Source organism: Mustela nigripes, chromosome 7, assembly GCF_022355385.1.
Source record: "Mustela nigripes isolate SB6536 chromosome 7, MUSNIG.SB6536, whole genome shotgun sequence".
Classification (NCBI taxonomy): domain Eukaryota; kingdom Metazoa; phylum Chordata; class Mammalia; order Carnivora; family Mustelidae; genus Mustela; species Mustela nigripes.
The window spans coordinates 21,560,836-21,586,997 of record NC_081563.1 but is presented as its reverse complement, the minus strand read 5'-3'; the positions used below and the strand labels follow the sequence as shown (position 1 = coordinate 21,586,997).

Sequence of the window (26,162 nt, the reverse complement as noted above, 5' to 3'; positions counted from 1 at the left end):
CCTTGAATTATACAGACTCTGGATCACTTTTCTCATTAATTGAGGCAAAGTATGAAAAGCAGCCTGCACAGCGTCCAGCTCACAGCAGAAAAAAGTCCTTTCTCTCCTTGACCACAACTGAGCAGGGGCTGCCCAGGGGCTCTGGAGCTTAGTGGATGTTCCTTGATGTGCTGCAAAACAGTCATCAGAAATTCCACATGGGCTTTTCTCCTAAGGGTGTCAAGAAAAGCTTTAGAATGCCATCAGACAACGAAAAAGACAAAGAGAGTTGCATCTCAAGGCTTCACTTGTGTGTCAATTTGGGAGACAAGGATGCTGTAATTACAGAGCTGTTTATAAAAAAAGAAAAGAAAAGATACGGAGGTGAAGCTGTCTGCTTGGCACACAGCAAGAATGAATAATAAACCTGGGAATTCACAGCAGGTGGTGGTGCTGAGCTAGGACACAACTCTACCCTAGGCCCAAGGAGACAGAAAAAGAAGAGCAGGGTTATTCTTCTGCTAAGGAGTGACAGGGTCACTTTGAACGAAGCCCTGAAAACCAAGTTCGACCCCACCCTCCCCTCAAGAAGGAAAACTGCCTAGAGCAGAGGTTCTCAAATTTTACGGTGCATGAGAATCATCTGACTGCTCTATTACTGATGCAGATTTCCAAGCCCATCTCCTGAGAGAGACAGATGGGGGCTGGGACTCAGAAGTCTGCATTTTTCACAGGCTTTCCTTATGAGTCAGTGGCAGGACGACACTAGAGACCACTGGGCTCTAGAGAGCACATGCAAGATTTTTCCATTTACCAGCCCTGCTTCTGTCACCGTGAACCATCAGTGGCCTGACCAGCATTAAGCTGAGTCATGGGAAAGCATGAATTTTTACACTGCATTTTCCCCTCATCCCCAAAAGCTTCAGTCTTCTTTCTGGTTGGATTCTAGAATGTTGTGATGGAGTAAAGCAACTTCGGAAACAAATACAAAGAAATGTGCTGACTTCCAATATGGATGCTGAAAAAAATTTCAGTGAAGGGTCACAGCTCTTACTGTCCACTTAGCTAATTGGTCTCTTCTGCCAACATTTAAAAAGAAGCTAAGTGTACACTGTGTTCTTTCTCGAAGATCACATATGCAAATTTAAATAAAAGAGCTAGAGACTGAGACAGATATTACCTCATAGCATCCCAGAATGCTGAGACACTGGAAGTCCTTGTATTAAAGAACCGTCCAAAAGGATCCTCCCTTTCCATCAAGTCAGGAAGCTGGTCCCGTGAAACACACTGGTGCCCCATCGCTGTGGCTGCTCAGACCAGTGGGCCAAGAGACACACCATGTAACAATGGCCTTGGTCATTAGAACCCAGACTCCAGGGGCACCTGGGTGGCTTAGTCAGTTGAGTGTCTGCCTTTGGCTCAGGTCATGATCCTGGAATCCCAGGATTGAGCCCCGCATCTGGCTTTTCCCTCTCCCCTGTCCTTCTCTCAGTCTCTCTCACAAATAATTAAATAAAATCTTTAAACAAAACAAAAAAATAGAACCCAGCCTCCAGCTGCCCACAAGATGGGAGTAGGGCTGACTACGGAGAGATGCCCCAGGATGATGGATTCTTTTTGTCCCCTACCTCGAGCTTTATATTCTAAATTGGAGCAAGCATCCAACAGGCTATTGCTTTTTAAAGTGAAATTCGTTAATTGGAGTCTCAGACCTCTGTGTTATAAAAAGAGGAGCTGAAGCAGACTTAAGCCGTTAATTATCTGGCAAGGTTCCGAGGCATTCACCATAACTTCTCATTGTGTTTTGCAAGCATGCAGGTCTACTGTCTTGTCCTAGAAATGAGTTTGAGTGATTACGAACACACACATTTCTGTTTTAAGAGACTCTTCCTGGTCTCTTTATTGGTTGTCAAATTTCTTTTAAAAATTCTCCAACTTTATATTCAATCATGAAAAACTTTCAAAACATTCCAAGTGTTTTCTAGTAGATAATTTTAATGCTGAGAATTAATTCTCTTCCCCAGTCCCGACTATTTCTTTGAAGTTGGCATGCCTTTCATCTGTAAATATGAAAATAAACATTAATAATTAATGCCTTCTCACCCTTTCCAAGTAGGAAGTTTTATTTACTTCTGAGGAAGAAAGTATTCTTTCTCAGAGCTGGAGAGATAGGCAGAAGCAGAATGAAACTCTGCTTTTGATGGTCTTGATGTAGATTCAAATCGCCTCAAGTCATTCCATCTGCCTTTGAGAGTAACTATTATGGATGGCTTTCTACCGAATTCTTGCCTCTAGATGGAAACGTGTTCCAAACGGTGGCTCTTCAGCTTCTCACTCTCCCTTCTGACAAACAAGCACCTGGCATGAAAGGCTTCCATTATTTACAATGGACCCATATATTTCTCTCGTGCCCTGTAACTCCCATTACAACAACCTTGCCCCATTACTTCTAATCCCGGTACTATGTACACTTCTTGTGACTCAACTTGTGGCTCATCTGCAGGGTGGTGTGTCTCCAAAGGCACGAGTTTTATGTCTGATGGCTGCATGCAATGCCCTACAGACTCATTCAGCTTAGTCCACCTAAGAAGTCCCAAAGGTAAGTGTGTAGGAGCCCATCCCCAAGACACTCATCATCACCTTGAAAGCTTAGAGGGAGAACTTCACATTGCCTGGCTCCGTCCTCGCTCCTCCTTTTCACCACACCTGACCTCAGCCCTTCTACAATTTCTACCTAGAAGAACCTGTGGGGGTAATGCATTCCCGGTTGTCTACTTCTGCCCAAAGAAGTTTTCCTTTGATACTTTCTCATCTGAAAGATGTCCATGTCCTAATTCCTGGAACCTGGGAAGAGGTTACCTTAAATGGCAAAAGGGCTTTGCAGATGTAATTAAGTTAAGGGTTTTGTGTCGGGAAGATTATTTTGGATTATAGGTGGGCCTAATATAATCACAAAGGTCTTTGTAAGAGGTGAGTACAGAAGGGTAGAGAGAAGATGTGATGATGGCAGCAGAGGTCAGAGGGATGCAGAGCCACAAGCTGAGGAATGCAGGCAGCTTCTAGAAGCTGGAAAAGACAAGGAAATGAATTTTCTCCTAGAGCCTTGCCAGCACCTTGATTTTAGCCACTACAGTAGTTTCCTGTGGCTGCTGTAACAAGTTACCACAAACTGAGTGGCCTAACACAACAGAAATATATTCTCTCACTGTCCTGGAGACCGGAAGTCCAAAAGCAAGGTGTCAGCAAGGCTGTACTCCTTCCGAAGGCTCTTAGGGGAAATCTGTTTTTGCCTCCTATAGTTTCTCCAGGCACTCCTTGGCTTGTGACCACATCACTGCCATCTCTGCCTCTGGTCCCACCATCCCCTACTCGTCTCTCTCAAAACTTCTCCTGCCTCCCTCTTAGAAGGATACATGTGACTGCATTTGGGGCCCACCCAGATAACCCAGGATAAGCTCCTCCTCTCCAGATCTTTAATCACACCTTTTGTCATAGAAGGTAATATCCATTCTTCCATCATATATGGTGACATTCACAGGTTTGGGGGAGGAACTACCATTCAGCCCACTCTGCACTGACATTGATTCTGGACTCTGACCTCCAGAACTGTACAAAAGATTGGAGTTTTTCTAAGACACTAAGTGGTGGAAATTTGTTGCAGCTTCCCTAGGAACCTGCCCCACAGGCTGATCCTACCTGCCCTCACCCACACTCTCAGCTGTGAGTCCCTCTTTGCTCTCACTCATGGAGGTTGCTCTGGATTATGTTGATGGCTCGGTGGTCTTGGCACTGATAAGGGCCAAACTTGAAGTAGTGGAGTGGGTCTCCAGAGCCTACTTCTGCCAGTTCCCTTCTGCGAATGGCTTCACCTGCTCAGATCCACACTGTCAGAACTCTCCCTAGCTGTGTTTGCACACGGAGAAGTGAGATGTGTGGAAGAGAATTGAGAACGAGAACACTGTGAAACAGGTCAAGAACTGGGGGGTTGGCCTAGCTGGGATTCCGACCGACTGGGGAAAGGCCGGGGTCCTTCCCCAAAGGGAGGAAAAGAGTTTCTATGGCACATGTCTTACCAACCTGTCTCAGGGCTGAAGCACAGCTATCTAGATGGTACCGAGCAGCTGATGTCCAGGCTAGGAAAGGAAGAATTCAGGACCTAGGAATGTCCCTTCTACTTCTGCCCAGAAGTTTCAGCAAATGTAGACAATTCAGCCAGTGATATTGGGCATTTAGACACCTATAAGTAAGTTGAACTAAGCCAGAGTTTTATTTTGCTCTAAAACAAGTCACTGGCCCTACGTTTCTGTTTCTCCACTAGTGAGAGTGTCTTCCACAGGGGAGGTCAAAACAAAGACCCCCAACATGTTATTATGTGAGGGTCTTGGAAATTGTGCTATGTGGGACCAAAGCAAATGCACGGCTATCTGTAGCAATGGGAAGTGCTTTCTATTTGTGTCCTGCACTGGGACTTAAAAATGACTGCTAGAAAAACTGTAAATGGATAGGATTCTAATTTTGTTAAAAATTGGAAGAAAAGGCAATGATATGGTCACTGTAGTAAACAGCCAATGACAGCACCAGGTTTTCTGCAGGGGCGGGGCTGAGGGCTAGTGGTCTGGTGGGAAGGGGCGTTAGAAGAGGGTCTGGCCTTAAAGCTGCCTTTGCAGTAGAGTAGCACACCTTTGCAATGGGGTTGTAGGTTTCCCTGGGGTGGCTTTGGGAGAGGGGAAGTGCCTTAGCCACCCTGTGATAGCGCTACCATCTGAGTGGTAGAATTATAAATGGCTTTCATGTTTCAACTACTCATTTCTATCTTTTCCAATTTTCTGTATATGAAAAATAGTAAGATCTCATATTTTTTTAAAAGAAATAATATGTGTGTAGAAAAAAGTGAGAATATTCAACAAAACAGCAGCAGTAATTCTTTTTGAGGGACAAGGTCATGGAAGACGTCTACTTCCTGCTTAATGTGTTTCTGTGGTGCTTTAATTTTTTTTTTTTTTTAAGTAGGTTCCACTCTCAGCGTACAGCCCAGTGTGAGGCTTGAACTCATGACCCTGAGATCAAGACCTGAGCTGAGATCAAGAGTTGGACGTGCAACCAACTGAGCCACCCAGGCACCCCATAATGCTTTAATTTTAAAATACTTTTAGAGGCAATTTTGATTAAACTTACTATCCATAAAAGGGGATTTTGATGACTACTGTACACTCAAGTTATTAGTTAAACACACATTACTCTTAGAAGTTTCTCTGAAATACAGGCAAGTTAATAGTGATTTTCAAGAATTCTTTTTAATTCACGGGAAAGCTAACGCACGGTTACACGTGAGGATGCCCAGATTACTAAGGTGAGAATGCGACGACAGATCCAAAATTCCCACGTGTCCTTCAGAGAAATCGCTGGTGAGTGGGCAGTCGGCAGGCGGGCAGGCAGTGGTGCAGGACTGCCTGTCGGATCCCCCGGTGCCCTGTGGGGAAGGGATGGGGGGTTGGAGGGGGAGGTTTCTCGGTTGTTTGTTTCTCTCAGCTGGCTTCCTGCCTTCAGCAACCCAACCGTGGCTCAGGTACCTGGGAAAGCTTTTGAGAGAAGCTGATAGGCGGCCTCTTTGGAGAGGCAGTTAGAGGAGCTGCCAATTCCAGAAAACCAAGCTGAATACAAGGTACACATTAAGACGTTTCAGCTAACAGTTCTGGGAGCTCTAAAATAATTGGTTATTCCCTGTCCCACCCCCCCAAAGAGGTCATCTGCTCCAGGCAGCAAACAACAAAATTTCCACCGAAGAGCTAGCTGCTGGCAGGACCACCTGAGTTCAAAGAATAAGTTTTAAAGCTAAAGGGGCGAATTAGACCTTCTTAAATACTCCTCACAGGGCCTCTTGTTATCATGGGGCTCCCAGTGCCCTCAAGAGTCACAAGTCCTGGGGCGCCTGGGTGGCTCAGTGGGTTAAGCCTCTGCCTTCGGCTCAGGTCATGATCTCAGGGTCCTGGGATCGAGCCCCAAATCAGGCTCTCTGCTCAGCAGGGAGCCTGCTCCCCCCACCCCACCTCCTGCTCTGCCTACTTGTGATCTCTCTCTCTCTGTCAAATAAATAAATCTTTTAAAAAAAAAAAAGTCACAAGTCCTCTTGAGTTATGACCTTTAGCACATCTCAGAACAGCTCCGGGCAGAGCGGTGCCTGGCTGGGTCTTGCTAATGGAGGCTTCCTGGCCGTAGGAAGTTTTCTGGGCTGTGATCAGAGGCTTGTTGCATCAGGGAAGGCACAGTCTATCTGCTATTAGCCTGCCAGCTTCAGAAAGATGCCCCGCTAAGTAGATCAGTTCTCTGGAAGTGCTGGCAGACACGGTGGAGGTGCTGCAGGGAGAAAAAGCTTTCTGAAGTTTACCTTTGGAACTTGGTGGGCTCCTAGGTCAGGGTCTGGTCACCCACACCCCGGAGAGCCAGAAATGTGCCCTTGGGAGAGGCAGTGCTAGAGCAGTCAACTTTGTTTTTTAGGGAAGCATGTGGTGGGCTTTGCTCCTTGAATGTGTCTGTCTCTACCTTACTGGAAAGCTGACTCTGAACAAGTGAGGCCTTTCGGAATAGAGGAGTGGCAGTGGTATCTGCATCCTCGTTCCCTTTGACAGGAGCTGGTTTGAGCCCTCTGGGTTCCAGGGCTCCTCCCACCCCAGAGAGGAGCAGAGATCTGCTCTTCTGGGCCCTCTTGTCCATTAGGAATGAAGGCAAGGTCACTCCTAAGAGCTACCTAGAACTGAGGGCAACAAAACACACCTCAGAAAGCCACTCATTCAGCCATTATTTGTTGAGTCTCAACTCCTTGTGGGTCTGATGTAGATGAGTCAGTCAGTCTTGGTCCTTGACTCATGGAGTTTGTTGTCTAGTGAGAGGGACAGATAGTAAAAGAATAACCATACGAGTAACTATACTTACATTAAGTGCTACACAGGAAAAATGCAGAACTAGAGTGTTTTGAAAGCAATGGCTTTCAACCATTTAGTAAAAAATGTATTTTACATTATAATTCAAGTAATATATGTATACATATAGACATGTTTGATAAAACAAAAATTTCCTTAAATAATTCTTATTCTTATTAGGAACTCTGCACTAGGACATTTTCTGGTCTATTCATTTACAAAATGCTGGTTACAACCGAATAAATTGATCTTGCAACCAATTAAAGTTTGAGATCCACAATTTGAAAAGTCCTGTGAGGGGGCCCCAGCCTGTAGTGGAGCTGGGAGTCATGAAACACTTCTCTGAGGGGATGACACTTAGACCCAGACAGGTGACGCTAAGGAGAGTTAGCCCAAAAAGTCCAGAAAACAATGGTCTGAGGTAGGGGGAGGGAACAGAATATGCAAAGACCCCTCATTTTACACAAAAGGAAATGGAATCAGGGAGAGTTGTGCTTCCTTCGTGGTCACATAACTCCGAGCCCAGGTCTCCCAACTCCAGGTTCAAGGGCCTCTCACATACTATAGCCCATCAGTTGTCCTCTTCCTCCATTTAGTAGTTATGGGCCAAGGACTAATTATTCTCACCTAGACCACCCAGGAGAAAAGAGAAAAGAGCAACGGCAGGAGGCTGTGTTTACACAGATTCTATTAAATTCTACATGCAAAACAATGCACGTTAGCTCTACCCCACCTGGCTTGAGGCCTGCACCGCAAGCTGTTTGTTCCTTCCTGGTAGGGACTGGCAGGGAGCCATACTCCTGCTTAGTCCTGGCTTTAGCGAAACAGCATTTACAAAATGGCCAGGCAAAGTTTAGTCTTAGCCGAAGACCATGGAAAGAGTGCAGAGCGCTGGCCCCCACTTTTCCATCTCCCCATGTTGATGCTGGCACCTGACTTTCCACACATTTCCATCTTGCTCAGCTCCCTGCTATCGGCCCCTGTGACTGCTGGGAACGGTGAGCTCCGTAAATGGCTCGGTTGAGCAGCCTGGAGGTAATGTGAATCCGGCAAGTGAAATGCAGGCCAAGGCCATGGGTGTCTGTCAGGGTCAGAGTCAAAGTGGGTGACCCAGGAGCCCATGAGAAAAAGAGGGGTCAGGAGGGAAGGGCCTCTTTCCATATAGGCCAGAAGAGAAACAGGGCTGCTGTTTACAGATGTGGCGTTTGTAACCTGCATGAAGCACCCCAGGAGGGGATTTGTGAGGCTGACATGGAAGCCACACTCCATGATGGGGTGGGTGGGGTGGGGACAACATATACACGGAGGACAGCCTCCATGGCTCTGGAGGGCACCTGGTTAGAAGGTCATAAACACCAGAACCACAAAACATCACATTGAAAATGCTGCCAAGCCTGGGGAAGGTTGACGTCCTCAGGTATGAAGCACTACTGGTGTGTGGGTGTTTATAGGCTGATGTGTGGGTGCTGCTCGGCAGTGATGAGCTGTGGCCACAGGACCTCTTGGCTGACAAGGAGAGACACCTCGCAGTTTGAACACTTATCAAGCCATCGAGCCAGATGCTGGATTCCTCCCGCATCTTCATTTCTCCTTCAGCGATCTCAGAGCCGTCCAGCCACACTCCGGAGGCACAGCTCTACTCCTGAGATTTTAAATTCGTTTAAAAATATATGTTACTGGTGGGGCGCCGGGGCAGCTCAGTCAGCTAAATGTCTGCCTCTTGGTTTCAGCTCAGGTCGTGATCTTAGGGTCCTGGGATCAAGTCCTGCATTGGGCTCCCTGTTCAGTGTGGAATCTGCTTAAGATTCTCTCTCTCCCTCTGCCCTAACCCCTGCTCACTCTCTCGCTCTCTCTCAAATAAATAAATATTTTTAAAAAATGGTACTGGTAATACATGCCCATGTAAAAACACCACAAACATTACATAAAGCTAAATAATTAAAAGGAAAAGCAGCCTCTTCCAAAATTTAACATTAAAATCTTCTGTCAATACCCTCCTTACTACTCATCCCTCATATTCCAAACCTGCTTTCTGTTCTCACTCGAGCTTGTAATTCCTCTGCATCCTCCTGCTGACATCCAGCACCTTAAGGATTTGTAGCGCCTCCCTCCACCTCTGACCTTAGGGCCAGCTGCTTCAATGCCATCTTAAATCTGCCTCCTCTGGGGTGCCTGGGTGGCTTGGTGGGTTAAGCCTCTGCCTTCGGCTCAGGTCATGATCTCAGGGTCCTGGGATTGAGCCCCGCATCGGGCTCTCTGCTCAGCGGGAAGCCTGCTTCCCTCTCTGTCGCTGCCTGCCTCTCTGCCTACTTGTGATCTCTGTCTGTCAAATAAATAAATAAAATCTTAAAAAAAAAAAATCTGCCTCCTCAGGGGTGCCTGGATGGCTCAGTGGGTTAAGCCTCTGCCTTCAGCTCAGGTCATGATCTTGGGTCCTGGGATCGAGCCCTGCACCGGGCTCTCTGCTTGGCAGGGGGAGCCTGCCTCCCCCGCCCCCTGCCTGCTTCTTTGTCTACTTGTGATCTCTCTCTCCTTGTCAAATAAATAAATAAAATCTTTAAAAAAAAAATCTGCCTCCTCAGAAACCTTGGCCTGAACATGCCCCAACCCTTGGCTAGAGGACTTCAGAGAATTAGCCCGTTAGGAGTCCCTGGGTCCAAGTCAGCCCTCGGCTCCGAACAAGACTTTTATTCATTTCTCATACGCCCAGGCTCGTTTCTTACAGCAGTTAATTCAGACCTCCAAGACCTCACCCCTACCTCAGCAAGTGGCCTTGGCTCCATTTCACTGAGGAAAAGGTCTTTTCTTGGCAGGAACGCCAGTCATTTTCCCTGGGCTTCGCCCTGCAAGTCATGGGTAGAAAGGGCCATACCCTCTCCTCCTACCAGTCTCAGTGGAAGGGAGCCCTTCCCTCCTCTGCAAAGTTACCCCTTCCTTGGTGTCCCCACGAGCTTTCCCATTTGTTCCCTTTCTCTCTTGCATCCAAATTATTGTCCTCAAATAACTCTTTCTCTCTTCTGCCATTACACACGTTCAGATCTCCTTACTATCAGAAAGCATTCAAGTTGATCCTAAACTCTTACTCTAACTGTAAGTTGGCTGGATCACCGTGGAGAACAATGCACAATGAGCCTACTATAAAAACAAGAATAACATGGAAGCAACCTAAATATCCACTGACGGATGAATGTATAAAGAAAATGTGGCGGGACGCCTGGGTGGTTCAGTTGGTTAAGCTGCTGCCTTCGGCTTGGGTCGTGATCCCAGGGTCCTGGGATCGAATCCCGCATCCCTTGCTCGGTGGGGAGCCTGCTTTTCTCTGCCTCTGCCTGCCACTCTGCCTGCTTGTGTTCTCTCTCTCTCTCTGACAAATAAATAAATAAAATCTTAAAAAAAAAGAAAAAGAAAAAGAAAATGTGGTAATATACAGAATGGACTATCATTCCTTCATAAAAAGATAAGGAAATCCTGCCGTTTGCAAAACATGGATGGACCTCGAGGGCATGTTGCCAGGTGAAATAAGTCAGACAGAGAAAGACAAAAATTTATATGTGGAATCTACAAACAACAAATCCATGGGTACAGAGACAGACTGATGGGGGCCAGAGATGGGAGAAATGAGTGACGGTCAAAAAGTACGAAGAAAGGCGGTCGGGGATGTACTGTAGGGCATGGCCACGGTCGCTAGTTACTGTGCGGTATATCTGGAAGTTGCTAAGAGAGCAAATCTTAAGTTCTCATCACAACAAAAAACAACTTGTAACAATGTGTGTGGTGATGGATATTAGCTAGACTTACTGTGGTGATCATTTCACAATACATAGGAATATCAAATCGCTATGTTGTACACCAGAAACCAAGACAATGTTATGAGTCAGTTATATCTCAATTAATAAAACCCTGCAGAAAAGGATTCACAAATGCAGAGAACAAGTGGAAGTTGCCAGAGGGAGAGGAGTGGGGGAATGGGCCAAATGGAAAAATCAAAAACAAAAACAAAAACAAAACGAAACAAAATCCAACATTGTTTGTACCCTTTGCCTCTGTATGCCACTTTAGGGGATACACTCTTGAGGAAAGAGCCCACAAAAGGAAAACAGTGGCTTGTACAGTGATGTTCAGAGCAGAGATATTTACACTTGCAATTTGCAAAATGTTGGAAATACCCCAATGGCCCAATAATAGATTGATGGTTTAGCATATTTTGGTATCCGTATAATGGAACACCGCAGAAGGAGTGGGACATTTGTTTTTAATTTTTTATTTTATTTTTATTATTTATTTTTTAACTTTATTTCCAGTGTAGTAAACATAACGGTGTTATATTAGTTTCTAGCGTACAATATAGTGAGTGATTCAACATTTCCATGTAATTCCTCAGTGCTCTCCAGATAAGTGTGCTGGAATGGGATATATGAAGTAACAAGGACACGGATTATGTGGATACAGAGAAATCTGCAGATGAAGCACATTTAAATACATAAAAATTATATAAGCAAAAAATATACTCATTAAATTTTTATATACATTTACTTAGTCCTGGAATCGAGTCCCGCATCGGGCTCTCTGCTCAGCAGGGAGCCTGCTTCCTCCTCCCTCGCTCTCTGCCTACTTGTGATCTCTGTCTGTCAAATAAATAAAATAAAATCTTTTAAAAAAAAGAATTAGAATAATAAAATAATTGATCTTGCTGCTACTGGTAACTACTTTTCTGCCTTTTCCTGTTGCAGCTCTCTGGTGACCATCCATTGCCTCTGCTTTCTCCCTTCACACTACCCAACCTGGCTTCCTTCTTCAGTGTTTTACTGGACTCACACCCTCAGCAATCATCATGATTTTCTTCTGGATAGATCCTTGAGTCTAGTTAAGCCAGCAGCACTGAAGCTCTCTTCTTGACATCTTTCTCTTTTCTCTTCCCTTGCTGCCGAACCACCCTAACTTGCCCACACCTCTTTGCTTTTTTCCTAGTTGTGCATGATTCTTGAAGCCTATCACTTGGAGCGCTGGTCTCCGTGCACTACACGCCAGCCCCCTGGACAGAGCGCCTTGCAGGGAAGCCACCGCTCCTGTGCCGCTCATTCTCACGTCTGTAGCTCCATCCCAGCCTCACCCTCGGCTCCTGGTTCTGTCTGACTGCTCCACTTGGAGGCTTCGTGCTGTCACCTCTAGTTCTCCATGTCTGAAATGAAACTTCTCTCTAAACTGCCTCTCCCACTTCCTAACTTCTGGCTAACGTCACCAGTGTTGTCCCAAACTGTCACAACCTCAGTTTGGTAAGGGTGGTCTGCTTATGGTCCTCATCACACTCACTCCCCGTCATTCCTCAGCAGACTCCATGCTTCTTGGAAAGTGCCCCCTGCTGTCCTGTCTCCCGAAGGCCTACTCACTCCCAGGACAAGCTCAGGCTCTGCTTCCTTTGTTAAGTCTTTTCCAATTACCTCCGTTCACAGTGATGATTTTCCTCTCACAATCCTAGTTGAAGTTAGACTCTCTAGTACTAGCGACACACAATGCACTGTCCTTTTCACTTCTTTTACCTAAACTCTCTCCCTCCTCTGTCATCTGGTGGACAGGATCCCACACCGTCCTGCTAGGCCGGCCCCAGGACATCTCCCTCGCTGAAGCCCTCCCAGTTCTCACTGGCTCAGGGTCACTCCTACTTCTGGGCTGCCAACGCGCCCCTTCCCGTTGCTGCTGGAGTTCCCAAACCCTTGGAGTGTTGTGCCGTACCATTTTTGTCCAACTCTCAGCAGAATATTAGCCAAGTTCCTTAAGTGCCAAGACCACATCTTACACAACAAAGCACTGAGATGTGTTGCTGACATCTGATGTTGTCAGTACCCTGGTCATTCTGCACACGCATCTTATCTTCCAAACCAGACGACGATCTCCTCATTGACAGGGGTTAAATCTCATTTCTTTTAAATCCCATGGTGAGTAAGAATACAAAACAGAAAGGAGACCCGAGGAGTACCTGTTGAGGGTATATTTAGAATAAAGCCCTGAGGAGAAAATATGTAAATACATATGACTAACCTATAAGCCTGGAAACTGTACTTTCTGGGGAATACGAGTCTTATCAAGCCTCAGAACACTGCACCTTGCTATTCTGGGGCCGGCATAACACATTTCTGTACTTAGCAGTGGTCCTGTCACTTAAAGGTATTAATAGGATGCCCAAACTGGAAACTTTCAACTGTGAACTCTACCCATCTAAAATCAGAACGTATCAGAGACTAAATCAGAGTCCCTGAGAAGTGGCAATAATCCACAGGGAAGGAGCTGGGGGTGGCGGCTGCCAGCCAAGAGTCTGGTGCTGCAGAAAAGTCTGGCTACACAGTGACTATGACACCAGGGGAGAGAAGGCTTCAGGGAAACACTACTCACATGGGAAGAGATATTGAATTTCATCCAGTGGTCCAAGGCCTGCCCCTTCACATAGCACAACACACGTTAGTCCAACTATGATCTTGCTGACTCAGAGAAGCTAAGATTTCATTTCCTACCAATCAGGAAACCCCATTTAAATGACAAGGTGACCAGGACAACCACACCCTCAATGCCTCTCTGGCAACCACTCTCGCCAAGCGGGGAGCGTCTCCAGCTAGCCATCCCCAAAGACTTGTTCACTAATAATCCCAGGAGGCTAGGAAGGCCTCCACCCCATCCAGGACAAATGTTTGGGTAGTCAGAACCATTTGGAAGAGGAGGCAGATTCTGTTCAATGAACATGTACATCAGCACTGTGTGACAGGCCGAGCTGTGTGATGGGCCATATGTCCCTCAATGCTAAAACCTGGATCCCTAGTGCTCCGAGGTGAGCAGACACCCCTGCTAGTAGAAGACAGGACTCAGTCCTCTGGCCTAGGTCACAGAGGCAGCATACAGTGCATGTGTGGACGGGAAAGATGAGGTGAGGGGATGGCTACTGGGCCACCTGTCCTTTCACAGCCACAAACTCCAGGGACCTGGTGTAGCGAAGAGGGAACTGCCCAGTCTGTCCCTGCAGAGGGCTTCTACCCATCAGGTGGCTACCGGCGGCACCCTACCTTCTCTATCCTTGGAGGAAGAAGGACCTCTGAGCTGATCGCTGAACAGAATATGGACAAAGGCAAAGGGAGGAAGGAGCCTGCAGCAGGCTTGGGCACAGGCCTTCAAAAAGAGTTCAGGGAGGTACACACGCACGAAACATAAGGGTACTGCTCCTCCTAGGAAGTAGGTTTAGACACGTACCTTTATATGGGCAAACCTGACCAATCCCTAATTGTTGACCCTTTAGTTGCTTTAACTGTTAGATATCATTAATAATGTTACATTAATGGGGGCGCCTGGGTGGCTCAGTGGGTTAAGCCGCTGCCTTCGGCTCAGGTCATGATCATAGGGTCCTGGGATCGAGTCCCGCATCGGGCTCTCTGCTCGGCAGGGAGCCTGCTTCCTCCTCTCTCTCTCTGCCTGCCTCTCTGACTACTTGTAATCTCTCTCTGTCAAATAAATAAATAAAATCTTAAAAAAAAATAATGTTACATTAATGAAAACCCTTGTACAGTATTTTCTTAAAAAAAAAAAAAGATTTTACTTATTTATTTGACAGAGAGATCACAAGTAGGTAGAGAGGCAGGCAGAGAGAGAGGGGGAAGCAGGCTGCCTACTGAGCAGAGAGCCCTATGTGGGGCTCGATCCCAGGACTCTGCGATCATGACCTGAACCGAAGGCAGAGGTTTTAATCCACTGAGTCACCCAAGCACCCCTTGTACAGTATTTTCATAAACACACTTGATTTTATAAATATTCTTAGAACTGTAATTTCTGATTTAAGGATATATATCCTTTTTTTTAAGATTTTGTTTATTTATTTGACAGAGAGAGAGAGATCACAAGTAGGCAGAGAGGAGGCAGAGAGAGAGAGGATATATGTATTTTCAAGGCTTTTGATATACATTGTCAAAATTACTGGTTAGATTTGAAGCAATGCTTCTTGCTCGGTTATTTTAAACATATCACACAGTGATATGTATCTCCCATATACAGGAAATAGTTTTGGGGAAAAAAATAATTGTACTTGGAATCAAAACATTTTAATAGGTCAAGGCCTATTTACTTCAGGCAAATGAATCATCCAGAGCTCAAAACATTAATGTTATGTCATCCCTGTTCAGCAAAGTTGGTAGGACACGATGCTTGTGGGAAAGATAAAGGGCTTAGGCTAGTTGGCTGGTCAACTCAACACTGAGGAAAAGCCATCCTTGGCAACTGATTGCCTCACCAACCTTGGCCAACTGTCACAAGTTTGTACTCTTGGCCAAAGGGAAGATTAGGAGACAATGTGGATTACTCCGCATAACCCATCCTCACTCCTGGTTAGCAAGCCAAAGCACGTGTCCAAATGATAGGTGTGTCTTTTTTCTATAATAGGACATCTGGCTAGGAAACACAACTGACCAACTTATGGGAAGATTAAAGTTCAGTAATACATAATTATTTTGTCACAGATTATTTACTTCCTAGGAGGAGCAGTTAGTAAATGAGCTGTGTGAAAGATGTGCTCTACCGGTCAGGTCTGATCAAAAACACAGCTAATGCCACAGAGTGTGTCCAGCACTTAGGCTGGAGGTTCTTTAAACTTCAAGCCCTTTTTTTTTTTTTAAAATATTTATTTATTTATTTGAAAGAGAGAGAGAAAGAGAGAGAGAGCACACAAGCAGGTGGAGCAGCAGGCAGAGGGAGAGGGAGAAGCAGGGTTCTCGCTGAGCAGGGAGCCTGACATGGTGCTCGATCCTGGGATCATGACTCGAGTAGAAGACAGATGCTTACCCAACTGAGCCACCCAGATGCCCGTAAACTTTAAGCCCTCTTGATGTAAAGTAAGGGGTGTGGTTTTTTCATAAAGATCATCTGGTCAGGTGGCATTTCCTGAACAGTTGAAAACTAGATGAGCATTTTGGAATAGTAATGATGTCTTCAACTGGCAAGAGGGACTGTTCTTAAGAAGGGAAGGAAAATAGGAGGAAGAGGTGGGGAGGTAGCAGGTCAATGAAGCATCCTGGGCTGCCAGGGAAGCAGCCACTTTGGAGTTTCCTGCCCTCACTTACGACTGGCTTGGTGGAAACCGGCTTGGCCTGCTGGAGGGAAGCAGTCTAACCCTATCTGCCCCATGTACTGAAGGCTCCAAGTAAAGGCAAAGACTTTTTTGTATCAAAATGTACTCACTGAAAAACAGCCACTGCTAACTCTACTGGTCTGCATGAAATGACAAAAACACACATGTTGCTTATAACAATTCACACACAGAAGCCCATGAAGTAAAAGTTCTCCTTTGAATCTCCCTTTCCCTCCTCTATACCCAAATTCTACTTCTAAGAGGTAAAACCTACTGTTTTTATCTTTCCAGTCTTTAGATGCCTATACCTGGGTATTTTCCCCCCAAACATGAAATTTATACAAATTTAAGTTCATTTGTGTTCTATCTGAACGGGTCGTCCTGGCTCCGTAAATACTGGGTGGTCTCTGCCTTGACCCCTCTGGAAATGTCGCCATCCAAAATGACCTCCCTTTACCTCTCTTTACTAGAAAGGAGGTTTCCCTGCTAAGACCGGAAGTTCCTTTGCCTGGCCCTCTGGATCTTCTGGGCAGATGCAGAAGCTGATCTGAGCAAAGTCACGGAGGAGAGCTACACCTCTAACAGAAGAGAAAGTGAAGGAAGGCCATGGGAGCTTTTGTCACAAGGAAGAGCTCAGCAGCTTTTTCATTTCCAATTAGGTTCGCTCCCCAGACTGGCCTCCCCAACTGGAGGACTAACCGCCCACATGACACACACAAACACACAAAGTCCATGCTCTCTTAGGCAAGTGCTCCTGCCCTGCTAGTCTTTCAGATAACCAGGTCAGCTGAATATGTGGATACAAAGGGGCATTTCATATACTCCTATTTTGGCAGTTGGAATAACACTGCAAGTGCCAGGTCTTCATGGGACAAATCTCTCTGTGCATGTCAAACATGATGAGAGCGCTACTGGGAGATGGAGACTATTGAAATGAGGGTCCAAGATAGACTTAAGACATGATAAAAATGTGTATTTTTTAAAAGATTTTATTTATTTATTTGACAGAGATCACAAGTAGGCAGAGAGGCAGGCAGAGAGGCAGGGAGGAAGCAGGATCCCTGTTGAGCAGAGAGCCTGATGTGAGGCTGGATTACAGGACACTGGGATCATGACCTGAGCTGAAAGCAGAGGCTTCAACCCACTGAGTCACCCAGGTGCCCCAAAAATGTATATTTTAAAAAATCTTATACCGTAGCAATAGGAAATAGTGATTGTTATGTCTTAGTAAGCAGACAAGGTACACATTTTCTTTCATTTAAACCCTCATGACTAGCCTACAAAACATGGTTATCATCCTAGGCCTGCAGGGGAGCAAATGGCCCTCAGACGTTCCACAGCCCCCCAAGGCCACGTGGCAAGGATGGGATAGGACCAACATTTGAACTCGGGTCTGTCTGCTTCCAGAGGCCAGACTGCCTCACTTTCTCCAGGAGAAGGGTTAGAAATCTCACTGGGGCTTCCCGGAACTACAGAAGGTTCCAGTCTGGGAGCTGGAAGATAATCCAGTTTACTGCTCCTCTTGGCCCCTCTCAGCCCCCTGCACCCTGCCTGCTGGGATGCAACGGTCCATGGATGCCAAGTTGAGAGGACGGCAAGTCCCCCCCTTCACGTTTGCTTTATATTAGATGATGCAAAGTTTTGAAAGGAAAACCTTCCTAGTGTCAGCATATGTGAGGCAAAATTATTATTTTTAAGGTGGCAAGAATAAATATTTAATTAGACTGTGTGACACTAGATTTTACCTAGCTCTGCACCATCTCGGATAATAAAACAAGCCCTTGTCTACAGGACTAATTACAGACTGCTAAATTATTTTTATTAAAACCCTCTGGAATATTAAACATGAGGGATGAGACAATGTAGTATTGTAGACTAGCTCTAGAAATCTGGGTTCTAATTCTGACTCAGCCACTAGTAACCACCAACATTCATTTGTATGGTGCACACAGTTTACAACGGGTTATTCATATACTTTCTACACTAGCTGGGTGACTTTAGGCAAGTCACTTAACTCTTGGTGTCTCACGCTAAAATCTGGCAACGAGAACACTGAGCTATGTCATCTGAAGTCCCCTCTACATCTAACACTGTACAGGGCCTGGACTTACTTTAGGGTCTTTACAAATGTATCTGTAAACAAATCAGGGCAGATGCGTTCTGCTTGAGAAAAACAATAGTTTCTGTTCAGCTTCTGAAAGATGTTACTCAGCCAAATTCATGTATAGCTCATAAAACATTTGCTGCCAGCTAGTTGGCTCAGCTTCTGGAAGGTACCATAATAAGGCCTTGGGTTGGATTCTGACCTGGGAACTTCCCTCTGTTCAGTAGCCAAGTACTGTGCCTAACGGCAGTCAATCATCTCACACACATAACCCCATAAAGTGGGCTCGCTTGGAGGAAGGACTTGGGAGAAAATCCGTCTTCACAATGCAAGCATTCTCAGGATGGTAGGTCACTAATAGCATCATCACATACCCAGAGATATTATAAATATCACCCTTTCTCAGTTTTAAAACACACAAATCTCACCTTCAAGTCTTGCCACTTCCTGGCTATTTTATTGTTCCTGAAATTAGGATGTGACTTAGAATCAACATATATATTTTGATCTGGTTGTAGCAAATTGTTTTACTCAAAACTTTTGGTAAATTGCTGATGTGTCTGAGAACCAAAGGAACATAATGCTATAAAGCCACAACAAAAATTACATAGATTTAGGTCTAACTTCATTCAAATTGTTTCCCTCTCCCTGATCTTAACAATTACATTCGGTAACAACTGGGTAGGCAACATGCGAGACACAGGTCTGTTTCCCAATAGTAACCATTTAGAAAGCATTCCATCATTATCTCATAAAACACTGGTACGAGTTTCAAAGGCAAATTAACCCATATAAAAACCACTGTGATGCTCTGAAAATGTTCATCCCAGAGCAAACTGGAAAGGGAACATTTTGCTCACACCCTCCTCATCTATCTAGCCTTGACACATTTTCTTGCTTCTTAATTCACAACCCTCCACCCTAGTAATATTGTTGATTCCCAAAATACACTCGACCCAGGAGGAGCAGCTCTCCAGCACAGCTGTCTGCTCCTGCCCTGCCCGGGTATTTCGGTGAGCTATGCAACACAGAGGACCACACAGAAGGAATGTAACTGTCAGGCCCCACAGCTCCCATCACCCCACAGGCAGGTGCATCCCGCCAAACCCCAGACTGGCATTCGAAACAGAAGAAACTGCCTTCCTGCATGGGGGCTGTAGGTTTCCCAAACTTCATCTCTATGTTTAAAACTAGGGCGACAGCCGTCTTTGCTACTGTAAACTAATCTGATGGGCATGGGGGTGGGGAGTGGCTCTGAGAAGGCTGCCAATAGGCCATGATTGAGCAAAGTCAAGGAGCAAAATCATTATTTCTCACTGTCTGCAATCCCCAGAACTGCAAAATTAGTGGGTCCTTCACCATGATTTTTAGAAGTAAACTATCTACTCTTTTGGCAGCCTGGAGTAAAAAAATACAAAGCCTCTTGTAGGCTTTAACTGCCTGATATTTACACATATTTGCTAACAGTACACTGGAATCTGGAAGGCAGAAAAAAAAAAAAAAAGAATCAAAGGAAGTTGGCAGTTAGATACATGCATAGTAGTTAGGAGCCCTCGAGTTGAGGCACGTTTATTAAGAGGGCCTCTGGCTGCGGGCACCAACTCTGACTTCAGCTCTATTTCTGCTGGAAAAAGAAAACAGTTTGGGATCCTCCAAGATCGGGGATGCAGGGTGGGCAGGTGGATTGGTAGCAAACATAACTCAGCGAATTGCCCAGATATGCTGGAGTCCTATGGGGTGGCAGGCCCCACAGACCCACAGCGGCAGGAGGGGGTGGGGGGGGTAGGGGTGGTGGTGGTACAGGCCGCAGACCTACATGTAGAGAAATGCTCCTTCTTCTCCACTCTGCACCTTATGCTAAAACTCACTGTCACCCAATTGGTTACTACATGGTATTTACAGGTATCCGAGATTAATTCCTGCCACAACCCCTCAACATACAAACAGTAAGCCCTTGCTACGGATGATAGCAGACCTCATATTATACCAGGGTTGTACAGCAAAAACTAAATAAATTAAAAATGAAAAACGCATACTAAAGAGTACTGCAAGGTGCTTATTCACAACAACACACCGGAAGCGCAGGAACTTCAGCTTCCCAGCGCAGCCTTCCCCCTCCCCTCCCGCCACTACCTCTAGTCCCTCTCCGTAGCGCCCGCCAAGGCAATGGCCCAGCCCACTAGAAGGCCACCATGCACTAGCGGGTGTTCACTAAACAGTAGCTAATCATCATGGGGCTCAGTCCTTCTCGGCAAAATCTATTCCGAAAGCCCCACAAGCTCTTAACAGTCAGAACTGTCCAGACCTGCTTCCCCACACCAGCCAGGGCAGGAGTTTGTGGGTAAGAAACCTGAGGCCCCAAGGTCTGGGCAGGCAGAATATCCCCCCCCCTCCCCCAAGTCTCCCCTCGCCCTCTCCCTTGTCACTCTTTTTCTGGCATATCACTGGGGAAAACCAGAGAGGCCGGAGGTGTCAGGCCCAAGAAGAGTAAGGAGAAGCGACAAGGCCGGACCGGAGGCAGTTCGGGGCGATGCCGGGGGGGATCAGTCCCGGGTGGCGGCACCTCTAGTGGGAAGGAGCCCCCGAGGTGGGTCCGGAGGGAGGGCAGGGAGGGGGAGTGGCTCGAAGGCCTGACGGCCGCCGCGGGGACCCCGGGAGAGAGGGATGGAGGGAGAGAGGCGGCGGCGGTGAGGTGCGGTTGGGGGGGCGGGGGCGCGGGTGGGGAGGCGAGGGGGGCAGCCCGGTTCCCCTCCCCCCGCCCGGGCCCGGGCCTCCCGCTGACTCAGCCCCCACAGCGTCGGTCGCCTCGGCCCGGACTCACAGTGCGCGAGGCTGCTCCGGCGGAGGCGGCGGGGCGGGGGGACAGGCGGCGGGGGGCGCTGCGGCTGAGGCTGCGGCTCCGGCCCGCGGCTCCGGGGCGAAGGGTCCTAGCAGAGGCCGCCGCGGTCTCCGGCTTCAACGCACAGGGACTGCGGGGGAAGAGAGCACTGCGCAGGCGCGATGCGGCCACCGCTGTCAGTCCGAGCGGGGCGGGGCCAGGGCACCCGCCGTCTCCAAGGCAACTGGGCGGCGAGGGAAGGACAGCTCCAACCTCCACCTTGTGTTAGCGACGGCGGCGGGGGGACAGAGGAGGGGGGCAACGAGAACAGTCCCTTTACATTGCCATAGCAACAAGGAGAAGAAACCGCCTCATAAATTTACGGTGGTACCGAGGGAACGCTCTTACCTCGTCACCATGGCAACTGGGAACAGCCCCTTCCTTTTTCCTTAGCAACAGGGTAACAATTCCTCCACCCTGCCGAACTAATCGCAGAAGGAACAACCATTTACACCTGACTCCGTAGTAGCCAGAAGACGGATTCCTGTCTGCCTCAGGGCTGCTGCAAAGGAAAAACTGGAGCACATTTCTTCTCTTTCAGCAACACGAGAGCTAAGGCTGAGTATCTCCTCGCGGTTTATGGTTTTTAATCACAGCCCATTACTCTAATCTCCAAATTCCATTTTTTCCCTACCTGTGCTAAACATACCTTTTCATCTCCTACCAGGTCTATACCTTTACCCTTAAATTGAGCTAACAAAATCGTCTATACACATATCACTCGAGTTTTTATCAAGCTTATTGTCTCTCATCCAATGCATTTCTTGTTTCTTCATCTTGCCCATTAGCTGGTTGAGATTCTACCTTCTCTTAACTAGTTCCCTCCTCGATATGTTGTTCACTGATATTCCCAAATTCCCTATTTTATGGATCTCCCCAGTTCTTCTAGATCCCTCTTCTCCCTATCCACACCTACTGTCCTTATCCTTCAGTGCCCCACCTTTTTACCGTTTGAGGGTTAAAGAGGTAAATAGAAAAAAATTATTTGAGGGGTAAAAGGTAAATAGAAAAAAATTGTCATTCTTTCTCACTTTCTCTGACTGAGCTGCCTCCGAGTCCCAGTCAGGATTCTCTCTATGATCTTTACACATATTTAATCTTTAATACTACTGCTACTATTATAACTCTCTCACTCCCTTAGCTCTCCATCTAAATGTCAAAATCCTAGCCATCTATTATCTGAGACTCTGGAATTCTGTATTTCCCGAACCCTCGCCTAAAGCTAGTCTCCCTTCTACCCTATTCCAAATGCACCCATAGAGTAAATTTCCTCACTGGATACTGACCTCCTCCATGGCTCCTGTCACCCTCTGTAATCAGTGTAAGCTCATCACACCTTACCATTCTATCATCTGCTGACCCAGCTTGGACTAAGCCCTCTAGGTGAACATCACTGGATTCTGCTGGGCTTGTCGGCATACTGGAGATGCTGCATTCTCTTCGAATGACTCAGAAGTAAGAATTCATTCTTTTCCTTGTCTCCCTGTTTAGCTCCCAGATATTCCATCCCAGGATTATTGGTGTCAAAGGACTCCAACTGAATCCATTTTCTTGGGGGAGAGAGAGAAGGCAGCCCATCACAAATGGAGTAAGAAAAGAGAGTGCTGAGTCAAGACCCTCTCCTCCTATCCAAGGTAGCTCTCAGAAAGGAGAGAGATCCTTAGAGCGGATAATTCCCAGGACAAAGGGTTAGGAGAGTGAAAATCCAGGCTATACTTTTTCCTAGCCACAGAGTTGGAGAACGAAAACTGTCCCTAACTGTTTCCACAGGGCGTCTGGATGCTATAAAGACAAGGGAAAAATTCAGATTCAGTTTATTTTGCTTCCCCATTCTGAATTTCCAGCTCAGGTCCATGGTTCTAGGTATAGACCTGGGTGGTGTAGACTGCCCTGAGTAATCCTGAGAAGAGATTATGTCCTTGGCTACACATGGGATAGAGGACCACTTTACAAAGAGTCCCAGCATACCCTTCACCCGGATTCTCCACGATAACATTTTGCCATGTGCTGGTTATCTATTGCTACAAAGCAAATCACTGCAACTTAGTGGTTTAAAACAATAACCATTTCGTCCTCTCCATTTCTGTGGGATGGGGATTCAAAGAGAGCTCAGCCGGGTGATTCTGGCTGAGGGTTTCTCTGCGAGTCGAATCAGATGGGTGGCAGCAGCTTAAACAGCAGGGGGCCAGCTAGACAACCAGCTCTCCTCTCCTCCTGCTTTCTCGCCACATGGTGCCTTCAGGGCCGTCGGACTACTTACATGGCAGCTGAAGTTTTCAAGGATGAGTATAATAGTGAATAAGTGAAATGATGCATTGCTTTTTTTTTTTTTAAAGATTTTATTTATTTGATAGAGAAAGACACAGTGAGAGAAGGATCACAGCAGAGGGAGTGGGAGAGAAGCAGGCTTCCGGTGGAGCAGGGAGCCCAATGCAGGGCTCGATCCCAAAACCCTGGGATCATGACCCGAGCCAAAGGCAGCCGCTTACCGACTGAGCCACCCAGGAGCACTGATGCATTGCTTTTTATAATCTGGCCGCAGATATCGCTTCTGACATAACCTTTTGTTTGGAAAAAAATCACAAAAGGCTACTTAAGATCAAGGAGAGGGAGCACAGACCCTACCTCTCAATGAGAAGAATGTCCAAGTCCTATAGTAAGAGCACATGGGTGGTAGAGACTGTTGAGGTCATCTTTGGAAAAGAAAATCTGCCACACCCTACACTCTGAGGACAACAACCCACATCCCATTCAATGCAGAATATATTCACCCCCTCCCCCAAGACCCCAAGTCTTATTCCATGACAGCACCAGCTTGCCGTTCAGGATCCCATCACCTAAATGAGATCCCTGTGTGGGTATCGCTCCTCAGGTCCAGTTCCTTGGGCATAGCTCCTTGAGTACCAATCGTCTTGATCTGAAGACTTGCAAAGTAAGGAAACACACATGTGCCTCATGTACTGCTAGCATACACTCGTGGCCTGGGCCTGGGATTATTTCTATGGGCGTTATCATCTCAAAAAGGAGAAAAGCAGAAGGCAAACACATCAGTTACAGTTCATGGCAATTCTGAAATTCAGCCAGGCAAATGTTGCCAGTTCCTGGTTTAGGGCTCAGACCCACTCCCATTTACTTACATTAGCATCGACATGGATCTTTTTCTCCTAATGCGTTATAATCGTGTCCTATGATGATTTGTTTTGATGTGCAATTTGTCACAGATTTGGCCAGTGGAAGAAATTCCAAGTTGGCTCTTGTGCCCTTTGGATTTGTTCTCATCATTCTTTGAACATTTCCTTGCTTTCTGACACAAGATGTTCTAGGCTCATCTTGTACCTTTCCTGCCCCACCCCTGGAAATGGCCATTCCCCAGGGAACCATGGGTCCTCCTGACTTTTTTATGTTCCTTTTTCCATTCTCCCTTGCTCCCTAAATCTGCCCTTAGACACTGGGCAGTGATTCCCTGGAATCCCATCTCGCTTTTCTCTCTCCTTCCTTTATATATACTCCCTGAGTGGCCTAATTTATTTTTGTGACTTCTGGGGCTGTATCTCCAACCCGGGTAGCTCTCCCAGCTGTCAGACCTATAAATCTAATTGCCTTCTAGATCTCTCCATCCCTAGGTTCCATAGGCACCTCAAATTCAGTGGGTTTAAATTAAACTTATTTACACTTCCCCCACCAAACCCACCCTTCTGATATTTCCTATTATTGTTAATGGCCTCACTAAGAAAAGCCCAAGGATGATTTTATCCCACATCTTTTCCCCAACTCCTTATCCCAGAATAGGTTTCCAATACTATCAATTCCACTTCTGAATGTCTTTCAGCTATGACCCTTCTTTATCCGCATCACCTTTACCATCTCTTGCCTGGGTGATTGCAGAGTCTCCCCCCTAGTGTCTCTCCTTCCAACTTCTCCTACCTCTGATCCATCCTCAACACCACTACTGAAGGCTCTTTCTAGAAGAGCAATCTTACCACATACTTCTGCCTAAATCCCCATGGCTGCCCTTCTCAAACTGGCTGAGGCAACTTCTGGCCATGGGGAATTCATGTGAGGAAATGGAGGGGAGAAACTATAGAATGGCTTACATCTTCCCAGAGTTTAATTTTTATTTGGAGATTCAGTAAAAAAAAAAAAAAAAAAAAAAAAAAATTAAAAATGTGAAGACCAATAGACATATGATGAATGAGAATACAAGAATCACATGATCTTATCTTATTTTTAAAAGATTTTATTTATTTGTTTGCTAGAGAGCACGTGTGCAGGAGTGTGCAAGACATGGGGGTGAGGGCAGAGGGAGAGGGAAAAGCAGAAAGCAGACTCCCCACTAAGCAGGGAGGCGCGCTGTTGCGCTCCATCCCAGGACCCTGGCCTCATGACCTAAGATGCACAAGTTCCATCCCACACCCCTGGGATCATGACCTGGGCGGAAGGCAGATGCTTAACTGACTGAGCCACCCAGGTGCCCCCAAGTATTTGAACTCAAGACACCTTCACCAGTGGCCAATTTAAGAAATGCTGGCTAGGATAAAAGGATAAAGTTCATTCTCCTCTACAGGACAAGCTGTATTAGAATCTCCTTTTATGCCTGCCAGCCTCATCATCTCTTGCCGTATACGTCAGCCACATAGAGCCAAGACTTGCAGTAAACCGAGCAAGGAGTTGTTCTTTGTGGCCAAGCCTGTGTGATGAGGTTCACCCTGCTTGGAGCCCCTCCTTTCTCTTTATTAGGCAAAGTCTTATTCTCCCAGACCAGCTTCAGCATCATCCCCTCTGGGACACTGGGACCTCCCCCAGAGAGCTGACCTGTTCTCCTTGGTACCAGCCACATTCTTCATCACGGCCCCGCCTCTCCCCTTATATTACCACGTTCTTCACTCCTTGCCCCACTGATGGTCCTCACGCCCAAGAACCGTGTTTTATTTACCTTTGTGTTCTTAGCAACTAACACAAAACTAAAAACAGCCAAACAAGCTAAAAACAATCTGACCCTTCTGCCCTTCTTCCAGGGTGACTGGGAAGCCAAGTGGTGGCGGGAATCTAAGGAAATGGGTTAACTGGGGCTGGTGGGGGGCTAGATGTCGGGGGGAACATGCAGGGCTTCTCTGCCAGGTGGTGAGGTGGGGGCAGGGAGTTGTGATGCTGGTAAATGTCACGAACAATACTCGTGATTCATTTGAA

At 46.6% G+C, this 26,162-nt stretch overlaps 1 protein-coding gene across 2 annotated transcripts in view; it reads right to left on the bottom strand.

The window, feature by feature from the left end:
• Positions 1-21,100, bottom strand: part of MAPRE3 (microtubule associated protein RP/EB family member 3) — a 52,540-nt gene extending 31,440 nt beyond the window's left edge. The window contains exon 1 of one of the 2 annotated variants that reach the window (XM_059405296.1): positions 20,919-21,100. The gene's annotated coding sequence lies outside the window, so the exon portion shown is untranslated. The remainder of the gene's footprint in view (positions 1-20,918) is intronic. The other variant, XM_059405295.1, reaches the window with a different exon arrangement.
• Positions 21,101-26,162: the final 5,062 nt, after the last annotated feature.